Consider the following 16,394-nt stretch of genomic DNA (forward strand, 5'->3'; position numbering starts at 1 on the left):
GATCTTCCTAACCATCCCAAACTCTTTTCCGCCAGGATTGGATGGAGACTAAAGCAATCTGAAGTACAGCATAACCAACCAGTCTTTCTGAGATGGGAGGTTTTCCAGATCAGTCCGTTTAAAGACAGTGGTGACTTTCTGGGTGATGGTTTGGAAATTTTAAGGGCCCCTTATTTTATGTCTGTCTGTCTGTCTCTGTAGATAAAATGATTTTTGCATCCATACCAAGTTCACGTTCAGGGGCTCAGGTGACTGACCTCAGCTGAGTCCAAATGCCCTGAGTACTCTTGCCAAGGGCTGGTGTTTAGCAGGCAGTGAAGTCTGTTTCCTGATCTATGAGTGTTGTGTCCAAGTCCTGATTACTGTGTGATGTTACGTGCCCTGTCCACGGAGAAGAGAAGTCCTCATTTTTTAGAATGAAAATACGAGTGAAAAATGAGGGAGGGACTGGGCCTAGGGAAGGTTGATGAAGGGGATTCAGCTAGTAAGGCAGTGTATTTCCCTTGAGGTTTTCATTTAATTCACCTGCCAATTCTAAATTTTATTCATAGAGATTCTAAGTAATATTAGGCCACATATACGTGAGCAAAATAAACCAGATTTGCATTTAATAAACAAAATAGAAGACTAGGATAAAGGATGCACATTTTCTACATGTTTTCTGTAGTTTGACCTCAACGTTAAACTCACTTTCAAAAGCCAGAGGTTCCACAACCTGAATCCATGGTCTGAGAGGTTATTGCTCTCATTTTACAATATTCTAAGGACAGGCAGCTATTGTATTTTAATTGGAAAAAAAAAAATCCCAGAAGGGAACAGTGCTAGAATAGGTTCTTGGGATTTGAGGACTTGCTTGAAACTTTAATTTCTGTTTTGCATGACCTTTCACACTGACTGTTCTGAAGACTGAAAATCCTAATTTTGTTAGTGCAAATGTTACTTGATNGTTTTGTAGTTCTCATTCAAAATAGCATTCCAAGCGTTCTGGTAGTGAATCTCCTTTCTCAGGAGAGACCTTCAGCTATTTCAATGTGCTGTATTTTATGTGATGGGATTGGGAGATCATGGCAGCAATGTCCCAAGGCTGCAAGAACAGAAGTAGCCCATCTGGGCCTGTGAGAATCCATCTCTACAGTGCTTCTCCCTGAGCCATGCCATGGGCCATTTTGTTCTACAATCCATAGTTGTTATTGGGCCTATGGCTAAACCTACAACATCCTATTGAGACAGGCATATCTTAGCATACCCTACAATACATCTAGAATAGAAATCTACAGATACTGTAGTCAATTTTTTAAACCACTTGCTGGTAAAAGGAGTTAAATTGAATTGAATACATGTCTAAGTAGCTTCCTCTAATCAATATGACCCTTTCTGGCAGGCTCTCTCCCTACCCACACCCTCACCCCCAGCCGTATTCAAATAGTTGTTTATAACCAACCATGCAAGGGCCTGTACTCAAACCCTCACATGGCAGCAAGGCAGGTTTTTCAAACTTAGATTTGTTAATATGCAACCAGTGGGGAGCTCCATGAAAGGGCATTCAGAACAGTAAACAGCTTAGATCACTGAAGGTTGCTTATATAAGCCATTCAAGAGTTCCTAAAGCCTTCTTTCCCCCACCTTGATTTGCAGGTTGTCACACATTCAATTTAATTGCAAACAGCTGATAAAGGAGACAATACCTTTAAAAGTCCTGTAAAATGGTCGCTTATTTTCCACATTTAATTTAATTTCTTCACAGGCATGTTTGACATCAGTGTCACCCCCAGGAAAGGCTAAATGACCATTACTGCTGGTCTCTTGAATACGTTAAGCTAGGCAACTAACCTTGCTCTGTTTCTTGACAAGGGAAATTTCAGTATTGAGACATGTCAGGTCTATCTTTTGAGAGAGTTGAGTCAGGAATATATAAGTCTGTATTGTTTCTAGCAGGTTGCCCAGAGAAAAAAACCTTTTGATCTTAGCTGAGATCAGTGTGGCCAGGCCCACCTTTGCATCTGCTAAAGTTATTTTGTGGAGTGATTGAATGAAAAGTGTTCTTAGATTCCGTAGCCTTCGATGTTATGGAGTTCATTCTGTCAAACAAGTCAGTTCTAACAACTACTGGTATGGCTCAGAAGGAAGACGATCAGGACGTTTGAATTTACCTGTCCTTCCGGGCACTTCACAAGGCAGAATCTTGGCCCTCTGGGTATGTTCCTAAGCTCCCTTAGAATAATAATAGTAAAAAAAAAAAAAAATGTAGCCAGTTAATTTTGGAAACGAAGGATCTTAAGTTTCCATAGCTGCCAGTAGTGTCTCCTTTTTTCTTTAAGCTCACTCAGCTCATTTGTACTTTAGATACGAAGGGCAATCTGCAGACACGCCAAATTAGCTCAGGGAAATCACCCAGGACGCCCATTCTTCCTTGCTTGTGCTAAGTGTGCTTTTACTCTTGTCTCATTCCTGCCTGGTTTCAAGTACTTTATTGGGTAGTGTTGACACTCTCTGGTCCCATGACGTTGGTATTTGAGAGTGATCTTTCTGATGCACAAACCTCAGCACTGTCTTGCCAACACTGGCTTGGGTCTTGGTTCCCTATGTTACTTGAAGAAAATTTCTCCTGTCTTCTTCTGGCCCACAAACAACAAATGGGGCAGGATCTTCCTAACCATCCCAAACTCTTTTCCGCCAGGATTGGATGGAAACTAAAAATCTGAAGTACAGCATAACCAACCAGTCTTTCTGAGATGGGAGGTTTTCCAGATCAGTCCGTTTAAAGACAGTGGTGACTTTCTGGGTGATGGTTTGGAAATTTTAAGGGCCCCTTATTTTATGTCTGTCTGTCTGTCTCTGTAGATAAAATGATTTTTGCATCCATACCAAGTTCACGTTCAGGGGCTCAGGTGACTGACCTCAGCTGAGTCCAAATGCCCTGAGTACTCTTGCCAAGGGCTGGTGTTTAGCAGGCAGTGAAGTCTGTTTCCTGATCTATGAGTGTTGTGTCCAAGTCCTGATTACTGTGTGATGTTACGTGCCCTGTCCACGGAGAAGAGAAGTCCTCATTTTTTAGAATGAAAATACGAGTGAAAAATGAGGGAGGGACTGGGCCTAGGGAAGGTTGATGAAGGGGATTCAGCTAGTAAGGCAGTGTATTTCCCTTGAGGTTTTCATTTAATTCACCTGCCAATTCTAAATTTTATTCATAGAGATTCTAAGTAATATTAGGCCACATATACGTGAGCAAAATAAACCAGATTTGCATTTAATAAACAAAATAGAAGACTAGGATAAAGGATGCACATTTTCTACATGTTTTCTGTAGTTTGACCTCAACGTTAAACTCACTTTCAAAAGCCAGAGGTTCCACAACCTGAATCCATGGTCTGAGAGGTTATTGCTCTCATTTTACAATATTCTAAGGACAGGCAGCTATTGTATTTTAATTGGAAAAAAAAAAAATCCCAGAAGGGAACAGTGCTAGAATAGGTTCTTGGGATTTGGGGACTTGCTTGAAACTTTAATTTCTGTTTTGCATGACCTTTCACACTGACTGTTCTGAAGACTGAAAATCCTAATTTTGTTAGTGCAAATGTTACTTGATATGATGATTTACTTTTAAGTTCTGGTAAGGAGTGTGATGTGCCCTAAACATTTTCAGGTACATATGCACATTCAGTTCTCACATGGATACATTACATAGCTCATTTCCCGTAGTTTTTTCTGCAGATGTTTCAGTGAAATCAGACAGGTTCCTTTGATCATTTATCTCAGCTGTGGGGGTTTTTCAATTCTAAATGCTAATACTGATTTTTTTGTTAATTTAAAAAAATTTTTCACCATTTTTAAAATTTAAATTTGATTAACATATAATGTAGTCTTAGTTTCACAGGTAGAGACCTTGTATAATTTGATTTATTTTTTAGAAGTCAATTTCAGAAAAAAATTTGATTTTTTAAAGAAAGAATTTAGTAATAATTTTGAAATTTTGGGTGGGAGTGATGGATTGTTTCTATTATCATGAAAAGAAAACAAGGTAAAAAAATCTCCAAGTCAAACAAAAACAGCCTTACCAATATTAGTTAAGTAAACACTTTTCTGGAAGAGTATTTAGTGATTTTTCTCAAAATATGAAAACTGCATTTATTTCATGGTGAATTTTTTGTGCTTGTGAGGGATTTTCTCAAACTTTTCTTTTTAATTAATAGATTTCCTAAGTCTTAATAACTAGAATCTGAGTCATTTGGATATAATAAAAGGAGCGTAGACTTTATAGCAAGAAAAGAGTTGGGCTAAAGGCTGGATCTGCTCCTTACAAGCTATACGTCTTTGGGAAAGTTGCCCAAAGATTATTTTGCCTGACATTAATATAGCTACACCAACTTTCTTTTGGGTAGTATTTGTTTGATAGATCTTTCTCTACTTTTAATTATTCATCTTTCTCTGGTTTATTTTTTTCCTGTTAAATAGAACATTACTTTAAAAATTTCATATAGTAAAATTGACCTTTTTTGGTGTCCAGTTTGGTGAGTATTGGCAAATGCATAGAGTTGTGTAACTCTTGCCACAATCAGGATACTGAACAGTTCCTTCACCTGCCCCAGACTCCCAGGTACCTCTCCGGGCAGTCAACACTTTCTCCCACCCCAACTGTTGTTCTCAGTGCCTATATTTTGCCTTTCCTAAAATGTCATATATAGATTTATACAATATACAGTAGTCCCCTTTATCCACAGTTTTCCTTTCTGAGGTTTCAGTTATCAGTGGTCAACCATGATCTGGAAGCAAATGATCTTCCCTCTGACAGAACCTCAGAAAGTCAGTAGTGGGGCACCTGGGTAGCTCAGCCATTAAGTGTCTGCCTTCGGCTCAGGTCATGATCCCGGGTGGGATCAAGCCCCGCATCGGGCTCCCTGCTCGGCGGGAAGCCTGCTTCTCCCTCTCACACTCCCCTTGCTTGTGTTCCCTCTCTTGCTGTCTCTCTCTGTCAAATAAATAAATAAAATCTTTAAAAAAAAAGAAAAAGTCAGTAGTAAACTGACACTACATCACAAAGCCTATGTCATTCACCTCAGTTCATCTTATCACATAGGCATTTTATCATCTTGCATCATCATCAGAAGGGTGATGTTTCTATTGTTAATTTTCTGAAGAACCTCCCTAATGTTTTCCAGAGTGGCTGCACAAATTTACATTCCCACCAACAGTGCAGGAGGGTTTCCTTTTCTCCATATCCTTACCAACACTTGTTGTTTCTTGTCTTTTTGATTTTAGCCATTCTGACAGGTGTAAGGTGATATATCATTGTGGTTTTGATTTGCATTTCCCCAATGATTAGTGATGTTGAGTATCTTTTCATGTGTCTGTTGATCTTTATTTAAGATTTTGTTTATTTGTTTATATAGTGTGAGTGGGGGATGGGGTGGAAGAGAGAGGGAGAGAGAACCTCAGGCAGACTCCATGCCCAGTGTGGAACCTGACGCAGGGCTTGATCTCATGACCCTGGGATCATGATCTAAGCCGAAATCAAGAGTTGGATGCTTAACTGATTGAGCCACCCAGGTGCCCCAATTCATTGTATATTTTAGATATTAACCCCTTATAGGATATATCATCTGCAAATATCTTCCCTTCAGTAGGTTGCTTTTTTGTTTATTCATAGTTTCTTTGCTATGCAAAACCTTTTTATTTTGATGTAGTCCCAATGGTTTATTTTTGCTTTTGTTTCTGTTGCCTGAGGAGACATATCTAGAAAGATGTTGCTACTGCTGATGTCAGAGAAATTACTTCCTGTGCTCTCTTCTAGGATTTTTAATTTCAGGTCTCACATTTAGGTCTTTAATCCATTTTGAATTTGTTTTTGTGTATGGTCTTAGAAAATGGTCCACTTTCCTTCTTTTACATGTAGCTGTCCAGTTTTCCCCAGCACCATATGATATCACTCATGTGTGTAATCTAAAAAATAAAAAAAAAAATGAAGAAACAAACAAACAAAAAGTGGAATCAGTCTTGTAAATACAAAGAACAAATTGGTGGTTGCTGGAGCAGAAGGTGGGGAGAGGTGACAGGCAAAATAGGTGAAGGGGAGAGGGAGATACAAGTTTCCACTTAAAGAATGAATAAATCATGGGAATAAAAGGCACAGCGTAGGGTATACAGTCACTGACACTGTAATAGGCTTATATGGTAACAGATGGCAGCTACACTTGGTGGTGAGCATAGCATCATGTATAAACTTGTCAAATCATTATATTGTACACCTGAAACTAACATTGTGTGTCAGCTATACTAAAAAAATAAAATAAAAGAGTAAGTGCAGTACAAAAATATACTTTGAGATCACATTCACACTTTTTTGCAGTATATTGTTATAATTGTTTTCATTATTGATTATTGTTATTAATCTCTTACTCTGCCTAATTTATAAATTAAACTTTATAATTGGTCTGTATGTACAGGAAAAACATAACATATATAGAGTTTGATACTGTCTTTGGTTTCAGGCATCTCCGGGTATTGGAATGTATCCCCCACAGATAAGGGGAAGGGACTACTCTATAGGGTTTTGAGCCTGGTTTCTTTCACTTAGCACAACTTTGAAGTTCATTCATGTTGAAATGTATATTGCTAGTTTTAACTTTGTATTGTTGAATAGTATTCCATTGTATGAAAGTACAACATTTTGTTTACTTATTTTCCAGCCGAAGGACCTTGGGTTGTTTTCACTTTTTGTCAATTAAGAATAACACCACTGGGGTGCCTGGGTTGGCTCAGTTGGTTTAGCGTCTGCCTTCGGCTTGGGTCATGATCCCAGAGTCCCGGGATTGAGCCCCACGTTGGGCTCCCTGCTTAACGGAGAGTCTGCTTCTCCCTCTGCCCTTCTCCCTATTTGTGCTCTGTCTTGCTGTCTCTCTCAAATAAATAAATAAAATCTTAAAAAAAAAAAAAGAATAACACTACTGTATGTCAACTATACTTCAATAATATATATATTTTTTACAAAGAATAACACTGCTATAAACATTCACTAACATGGTTTGCTGATGTAAGTTTTCATTTCTCTTGGATACTTAGGAGTAAGATTATTAGTCTATACAGTAAGTATTTATAAAAAAAACAAAACACTAGACTGTTTTCTGCAGTATCTGAAACATTTTGCATTTCACCAGCAATCTCTGAGCTTTCCATTTGTTCCACATCCTCACCAGCACTTGGTATTGTCAGTTTTAAAATGTATTTTAACCATATCAATTAGTGTAGAATAATATCACAATGTGGTTTTATTTTGCATTTACTTAATGATTAACGGTGTTGAGTATCTTTTTGATGTGCTTGTTTCATATTCCTGTATTTTCTTTGGTGAAATATCTTTTCAAATCTTTTGCCCATTTTTTAATTGGATGCTTTGTATTCTCATTATTGGATTTTGAGAGTTCTTTACATATTCTAGATATAAGTCCTTTACAGATATGTGATGTACAAACACTTTCTCCCAGTGTGTGAATTCTTTGATTCTTTTAGTAGTGTTGCTCAAAGAGCAAGTTTTTGAATAATAGGAAGTCCAGTTAATCAAAAAATATTTTTGTACTGTACTTTTAGTATTCTATCAGATAACTCTTTGCCGAGCCCAAGATCACAAAGACTTTTTCCTAGCTATTTTAAATCTCTAATTTTTACACATATCTGCGATCCATTTTGAGTTAATTTTTGTGTAAGGTATGAGTATGGTTTCAGGTTTATTTTATTTTTTTGTGCGTGGATGTCCAGTTGGTCTGCCACAATTTGTTGAGAGATTATTCTTTTTTGATGGAGTTACCTTGTACCTTTGTCAAAAATCAATCGGCCATATATGAGTGGATCTATTTTTAGACTTTCTTTTCTTTTCCATTGATCTATTTTTCTGTCCTTTCACCAATACCACACTGCTGTGCTTATTGTAGCTTTATATTAAGTCTTGAATTCAGAGTGTAAGTCTCAGCATTGTTCTTTTTCGAAATTGTGTCAGCTATTCCTTTGCCTTTCCATATAAATTTTAGAACCAGCTGTCAATATCCCAGAATTTGGAATTTTAATTGGAATTCTGTCTGATCTATGTAGATCAATTTGGGGAGAAATGACATCTTAATAATAATGAGTCTTCCAATGTGTGAAAAAGTGTAACTCTATTTTTGTATATCTTTTTTGCTTTCTTTCATCAGTGTTTTTTCTAGTTTTAAGCATATAGATCCTATATGTATTTCTTAAATTTTTACCTAAATATTTCAGGGTTTAATGCTATTATAGTTGGTATTCTTTTTTAATTTCAAATTCCACTGTTCATTGTTATTATATAGAAATAGAAATGCAATTAATTTTTATATATTGGCCATATATCCTGAGACCTTGCTAAATTCACTTATGAGTTCTAGGAGCTTTGTTATAGTTTGGGGGCTTTTCTATGTTGATAATTGCATCATCTGTGAAAAAAGACAGTTTCATTTTTTTCCTTTTTAACCCATATGCCTTTTTGTCCTTTCTCTTGCCATGTTACACTGGCTAAGACTTCCAGAATAATGTTGAATAGGCTTGATGAGAGCTGTGATGGTTAATTTTATATGTCAAGTTGACTAGGCCGTGGTGCCCAGATATTTGTCAAACATTATTCTAGATATTTCTGTGAAGGTATTTTTTAGATGAAGTTCACATACAAATCAGTAGACTTTGAGTAAAGCAGGTTACCCTCCATAATGTGCATGTGCCACATTCAATCAGTTGAAGGCCTTAATAGAAAAGGACTGGCTTCCCCAAGCAAGAAGAAACTCTGCCAGCAAACTGCTTTTGAATTCTAAATACTCTTCCGTGGGTCTCCAGGCTGATAGCCTACCGTGCATATTTTGGACTTGGCAAAGCTGCCACAATCATATGAGCCAATTCCTTAAAATAAACTTTTATCTATCTGTCTATTAAACACACCCGTGCGCACACACACACACACACATACACACACACACACCCTGTTGGTTCTCTTTCTCTGGAGAACCTTGATTAATACAAGAGACAACACCTTTGCCTTTTCCCTGATCTTAGAAGAAAAGCACTCAAAATTTCTCCGTTAGATGTAATTAATTCTATTTTCTATTCAATAAACTGTTAGCTGTAGATGCCCTTTACTAGATCCTCCTTAAGGAAATTCCCTCCTTTGTTAGCTTGATGAGAAATTTTTAAAAATCGTGAATGGATGTTCAGTTTTGTCAAGGCTTTTTGTGCATATATTGAAGTGGTCATCGGATTGTTTTCTTTAGTCATTAATATGGTGAGTTACACTGATTAATTTTCAAATATTGGACCAGCCCTGCAATCCAGGGATAAATTCCACTTGGTCATGATATATTACTCTTTATATATATATGGGCTTCAATTTACTAATGCTTTGTTGAGGATTTTTGTATTTATTTTCATGAGAGATATTAATCTACAGGTTGTTTTCTTGATGTTTTTCTGGGGACATGAATAGTCTTGGACCCTTTTATAGAGTCCCACAATTTTTTAAATCTTTTTTTTCCTCCCTTCTTCAGATTGGGTGGTTTGTATTGATCTATATTCATATTTTCTAATTTGTTCCTTTGTCATCGTCATTCTGCCAGAGAGCCCATCCAATGAATTTCTCATTTCAGATATTGTATTTTTCTGAGTTTCCACTTGGTTCTTTTTTTATTTATATCTGTGGAAAACTTCTTTTTTTTTTTTTCATTCATTTCAAGAGTACTTACCTTTACCTCCTACAGCATGTTTACAATAGCTGCTTTAATGTCTTCGTGTAATAATCCAATATTTGGGACATCCTGAGATTGGCATCTGTCTTTTCCCTTGAGAATTGGTCAAATTTTCCTGGTTCATGGTTCGTCAAGTAATTTTAAATTCTATCCCGGTCATTTGACTGTTAGATCATGAAAGAAGAGAGTGTTGATTTTGCTTGTTTGTTTATCTTAGCAGGCTATCATCCCACTGAGGTTCAGCCTGCAAGTTCTGTCTCATCTTCTCTGAGTGGTGTTTCCAGTGTCACTTTAATTTTCTAAGCATTTGCTGTGCTGCTTTACATCTCTCTTTGCATGCACTTCTCAGGCATTACTCTGAGACTTGAGTAATATTTTAAATTGCAGTTCAGTTCTCACAGTTTTTGCTAGGCTGGTTTGGATCTGCCCTGGACATACACAGCTTAGGTGTGAGCCTGGGACGTGTATCTGTTTGGATACAGATTTAGGGGATCCATTTCTCCAGCTGTCTATGCCCCAGCACTTCTCCTGTACTTTCTGGGTCTTAGAGGCTCTTTTTCCTGGTCTTCTGCCTGGAAAGACAGATCTTCTCTTGGAGTTTTAGCCTGTTGCTGTGTGTATAGTTCCATGTGACTAGGACTACCCTGGAGACAAAGCAGCAGGAGAAAAGAGAGAAGGAAAAAAACCATCATGTATTCCTCCACAGTCTGCAAATCACAACATCTCCTTTTCTCAGTTGCTCTGACCAGAAACAGATTTTTTTCTTTTGTTTTGTTTATTTTTCTCAAAGTTTTAGGCTGCCACGGCAGTTGCAGGTCCATGACTGGGACCACCTTTGGGGCAGGACTGTGAAAGAGAAAAAGAGGGAAAGAAAACATCAGAAGTTCTTCCCCCCATCTTCTTCAACTCACAGACACCACTTTTCCTGGTTGTCTGACCAAAGAGGGGTTTGTCCCAGTGTTTTTGTTGTCCATGCTTCTTACACAATTCCACAGTGGGACAACCCTTGGGTCAAAGCTAGGAGAGAGAAGAAGAAGAATCAGGGAATTTACTCCCATGAAAGTTTTTCTTCAAGTTTGCTACTCTTTCCAACCTGCTACTATTGATAAGTTTTCAGAGTCCTAGGATAGCTGCTTTTTAAGTTTTGGTTTTTTAGTTTTAATAAATGAGACACATAGGCTCAGTGAGCTTACTCCATCTTGGCTGGCACCAGAACTATAGTGTTCTTATGTTTAAGTACTATACATATCTTTTTCCTACATTGCTGTACTTTAGAAAGTCATAAATTTTTGTCTTTAAACCAATGAGTTTAATCTGTTAACTTTTATCGTAATGACTGATATATATTAAATTTTTTCTACATCTTTTTTGTGCTTCTGGTTTGTCTTACCTTTTGGTTTCTTCCTGCAGTACTGTTATACATCTTAAGGAATGATGTAACTTCTATGAGACTTTTTTAAAATCACTAAAATAGAGATAAAGGGATCTAGCTAGAGCGTTATTTTTAAGATTAATAAGATAGGTGATTCCGGAAGAAACAGGAGTACGGCGTGAACATGGGGAAGCAAAAGAAAGCAAGAAAATATGTGACCATGAAGCAAATGCTTAGTCTCCGAGATCAGAGGCTTAAAGAAAAGGATAGATTAAAACCTAAAAAGAAAGAAAAGAAAGATCCCAGTGCACTCAAGGAAAGAGAAGTCCCCCAACATCCTTCCTGCTTATTCTTCCAATATAACACACAGCAAGGCCCACCTTAGCACATCCTGGTTGATACCAGCTTTAAACTTTTCCATTAAAGCCGAACTTGACTTAGTACAGTCAATGATGGACTGTCTATATGTCAAATGTATCCCTTGTATAACTGACTGTGTAATGGCTGAAATTGAGAAACTGGGGCAAAAGTATCAAGTGGCTCTAAGGATTGCCAAGGATCTAAGATTTGAATGATTACCGCGCACACACAAAGGAACTTATGCAGATGACTGCTTAGTACAGAGAGTAACTCAGCACAAGTGTTAACATTGTGGCCACAGTTGAGCGGGACCTTAAACAAAGGATCCGGAAGATCCCTGGAGTTCCCATCATGTACATTTCTAACCATAGGTACAACATTGAGCGGATGCCAGATGATTATGGAGCCCCTCGGTTCTAATTCTTATTAAGTTCCTCTGCCTTCCTTTACCAACTTTTTCTGTTGCCAGTTCATATTAGCAATACGCTATAGCATGAATTATTCTTCTTACCCATTTGCTCTGTTATGAGCTGAGTATGTTAAATACAGTCACTTTTTGATGTTTTGAAATTGATATTTTGTATCATTTTAAATATTGTTGCATCCTTTTATAAATCCGGTGATTGCTCATATAAAAAAATAAGATTAATAGGATAAAATATTTAACATATCTAGTACAGTCCCAGATACAGTTAATTTCATAATATTCATCGAGCACCTCGTATATGTTCTGTAACAGAACAGATATAAATTACTGCTCTAGTGGAACTTACATTCTAGTGGGGGAAGATATCAATAAACAGAAAAAATAAGTAAATTACATAGTCTGCTATGGGAAAAAATAAAGTAGGGAACGGAATAGGGAGAACAGTGGTAAGGTCGAGGTGGCAGTTGTAAACTGGCAAGTTCTTTTCTGTATGAGAAATAGTACTGCTTTATTCTTTGCATGTTAACACTTTATATTTATTTATAGCACTTTATATTTATTTGTAGCACTATTTATTTATTTATTTATTTATTGGAGAGGGGGCAAGGGGAAGAGGGAGAGGGAGAATCTTAAGCAGGCTACACACACAGCATGGAGCCTGAGGTGGGGCTTGATATCACAACCCTGAGATCATGACCTGAGCTGAAATCAAGAGTTGGATGCTTAACCGACTGAGACACGTAATCACCCTGTAGAGCACTTTATATGTCATTTTGCAAAGCACAGTAATGTCTCATATTTTAGTTTTATTCTCATTCATTGATTCAACAAATGTGGACCAGACTTGTGCTAGACTCTGGGGTATAGTGGAGAATAAAAGCAGATATGGCATCTGTACGAAGTCTTTGGGGCTCTTTCTACATTATTTCCATATTAGGTGAAATCACTGATGCCAATTTACTTATCTCTTACATAAATTTTCTTGACTCTTACTCTGTACCAGATACTATAGTAATTGATAAGTTAGCAAGATTGACATGATCTCTATTCTTATGAGTCTTATAATTTAGTGATAAGACAAATGTTTAAACAAGCATTTGCCTTCTCTGGCTCTAGTAGGGAGATGATTGGAAGGAAACAGGACTTGGAAGAAGGAGGGCAGTTAGGAGGAAGAAGAGGTCACCCAAGAAAAATATGATGATGGCCTAAATTGGGGTGGAGGCATGTGGAAATAAAGGATGATACTAGAGATAAAGAGAAGCTCTATTTAGGAGGTGAAATTACAGTGCTGGGGAATGTGGGTGCTGGATGATACCACTCACAAAGGAGGAATGGGATGAGTTCAATTTTCAAGATCCTAAGTTTAGAGAACAGAGCATGCAAAACATCCAAGTGTCATGTCTCTGAACCTCATGAGACATGCCAGAAATAGAAATGTGGATTTGGACATTATCAGGAATAAATAGTAACTGAAGCCATGGGAGTCAATGAGGTCATCCAAGCATATATAAAATGAAAAGAGAAAATGGCCTAAAAGAGAATTCTGAAGCATTCTATCACTTAAGAGGTGAGCAGAAGACTGTCTACGAAAGGCCCTAAGAAAGGGTGGGCAGTAGTATAGGAGGAAACGCGGGAGGTGTTGAGGCCCTGGAATCTAGGGAGGGGTGGGTTTCAGCACTGTGGACATACTGAGTGTGCAGAAAAGCCAGGTAAGAAAAACTGAAGTGTGCTCCACCACAACCAGGTCATTTGTCTAGCTATGGTGAGTAAGCAGACTGTTGTGGTGTGATTCCTGAAAGGGGGATGAGAAAGGAGACACAAAATTAATATTCTTGTCATTAACTGGGGAGGAAGCTCGGATGATTCTTGGAGAGAAAAATGGAGGGGAAGGAGGATTTTATTTTTCACTGTAGTTGGTTTTTTTTTTTTTTAAGCTGGAAAGGACTTGGGTATTTTAAAAACCAGTAGGAAAGAGCCAACAGAGAAGGAAGATATAGGAAGAAGAGAATTGAAGGAACAAAGTCCCAGAAAAGCTGGGGGTGATGGAGGGACAAGAGACGACTCTTCCTTTTTAACAGAAGTTATAAAGAACAAGATATGGTTATGGATTCAGATATATTTTTAGTTTGGCAAGAAAAGGATATTTTATGGTTTCTATATTTTCTGTGAAGTTGGAAGCAAACTCATCTGCTGACAGAGAGGGAGTTCATAGCTTTAGAAAGAATGGAGAAGATTTGACTTCCTTCCATGGGGGATGGAGGAGTAGACTAGAGAAATATGTCAGGACAGGAAGAAGCATGGAGGGTCCACTTGAGGCAAGCCAAGTTATGTGATCTTCTCCAGCAGTGCTCAGCAACCTGGGTGCAAGAGCAAAAAAAATCAGCCAAAATCGGGATTTTGCCAGGTGTTAAAATGGAAAGACAGTAGGTAAGGAAATTGACAGTATTGGTAAGAAAGTGATTGAAATGACTAAGAATAGAATCTAAGCTTAAATAGGAAGAAAGGAGGTGAGCTCATGGAAAATGTGGAGCAGAGGTTACCATGAGATTAAAGAACTGAAGTCTTGGGAATCTTCTAAGAGATCTGAAAAGATAGAATATTTTGGTCTGACAATGATTTTAGAGGGGGGAGTGACTCTTGATGTTGATAAATTCCTCGGTGAGGCTGTTGGAGTACTTAGCTGAAGTGGAATTCAAGAGAGACCAGAATGTTGCATGGGTCATCCACATGGTTACAGAGTTACCTTAGATGATAGTGGGACTTGAGGTAGAAGGGAAGACTGAATCAAATGCTAAAATTTTTAGAGGCTATATCAATAAATAACAGCAATGAGAAGAGGGTGGAAGGTTTTAGAATCTGATGGCATGTACATCAAAGGAGCTGATTTGTTTTTGAACATTCTCTTATGGAAGTACAACCTATATTAACAAAAGCATACCAATCTAATATGTGCAGATATTAATTTTCATGTAGTGATTCTGCTTGTGTAGCCACTATTCAGTCAAGAAGTACATTTCTGGGGCGCCTGGGTGGCACAGCGGTTAAGCGTCTGCCTTCGGCTCAGGGCGTGATCCCGGCGTTATGGGATCGAGCCCCACATCAGGCTCTTCTGCTATGAGCCTGCTTCTTCCTCTCCCACTCCCCCTGCTTGTGTTCCCTCTCTCACTGGCTGTCTCTATCTCTGTAGAATAAATAAATCTTTAAAAAAAAAAAAAAAGAAGAAGTACATTTCTGAAATCTCAGAAGCCCCCACCTCATGCCTGCTTCCAATCACTTTCTTTCCCTTTTCCATAAATAAAACCATTGTCTGATTTCTAAAACCTTGTTTTAGTTTTGCCTGTTTTTTGAACTTCATATAAATGGAATCATATACCATGTACTGTATCCTTTAATTCTGGTTACTGAGCACAATATCATGTTCGTGAGATTCATTCATGTTGTTGCATATAGCAGGAGTTTATTGATTTTTATTGCTGTATAGTACACTATTTCATTGTATGACTATACCACAATTTATTCATCTTTCAACTATCAATAGATTTATGACCCTCCCCCCGCCAAGTTTTAGCTGCGATCATTCTGTGATTGTGTCTTTTGATGCCTATATGTATGTACTTCTCTTAGGTATATACCAAGAATAGAATTGCTGGGTCATAGAGTATAAGTATTTTCAACTTTAATAGGTAATACTAGTTTTCCAAATCTATTATATCAATAAACACTCCTGTCAGCAGGATAGGAATTAGGGTTGCTCCATCTTCTGACCACTGTTTGACATTGTCGTTCTTTTAAAAATTAAGCATTTTGGCGAATGTGTTTTAGTATTTCATTGTGATTTAAATTTGATTTCCCTGATAATTAATGAGGTTGATACATTCTTTTGTGAAGTGCCTGTTCAGGGCTATTGCCATTTTTTTTTTTTCCTGTTGGGTTGCCTTTCTCCTCCTGACTTGTAGGAATTTATTGTATATTTTGGGTATGAGTTCGGTGGATATATGTATAGCAGATAGCTTCTTCTACACGGTAGCCTGATTTCTGATTTCTTTGCTGGTGTCTTTTGATAATCAGAAGTTTTTGTTTTAATGTAGTCTAATTTTTGACTCTTTTCATGGTTTGTGCTTTTTGTAGACTGTTTGAGATAATTGTCTGGTCCACGGTCATGAAGGTAGTCTATGTACAGTGCTGTTCAACAGAAATTTATCTAAAAATACAGATGTTTATATCTGTACTATCCAATGCAATAGTCATTAAACACACGTGGCTCTTGAGCCCTGGAAATGTGGCTAGAGTGACTGAGGAATTGGATTTTAAATTTTATTAAATTTTAGTAAATTTAAATAGTCACATGTGGCTGTTAATTGTGCTATTGGGCAGCTGTGTTACCCAAATGCTTTACTATTTTACCTTTCAGATTATTTCTATGAGCCACTGGGACTGGTTTTTGTTTGTGGTTTGAGGTATAGGTCAAATTTCATTTTTTTCCATATGAATATCCAGTTGG

The 16,394-nt window shown here is 37.5% G+C and overlaps 1 protein-coding gene and 1 pseudogene across 7 annotated transcripts in view; both read left to right on the top strand.

Moving 5' to 3' along the window:
- Positions 1-16,394, top strand: part of ATG10 (autophagy related 10) — a 224,814-nt gene that overhangs the window by 167,305 nt on the left and 41,115 nt on the right. The window lies entirely within an intron of this gene.
- LOC100474369 lies at positions 11,114-11,982 on the top strand (annotated as a pseudogene).

This window comes from Ailuropoda melanoleuca, chromosome 3 (genome assembly GCF_002007445.2).
Source record: "Ailuropoda melanoleuca isolate Jingjing chromosome 3, ASM200744v2, whole genome shotgun sequence".
NCBI classification, from domain to species: Eukaryota; Metazoa; Chordata; class Mammalia; order Carnivora; family Ursidae; genus Ailuropoda; species Ailuropoda melanoleuca.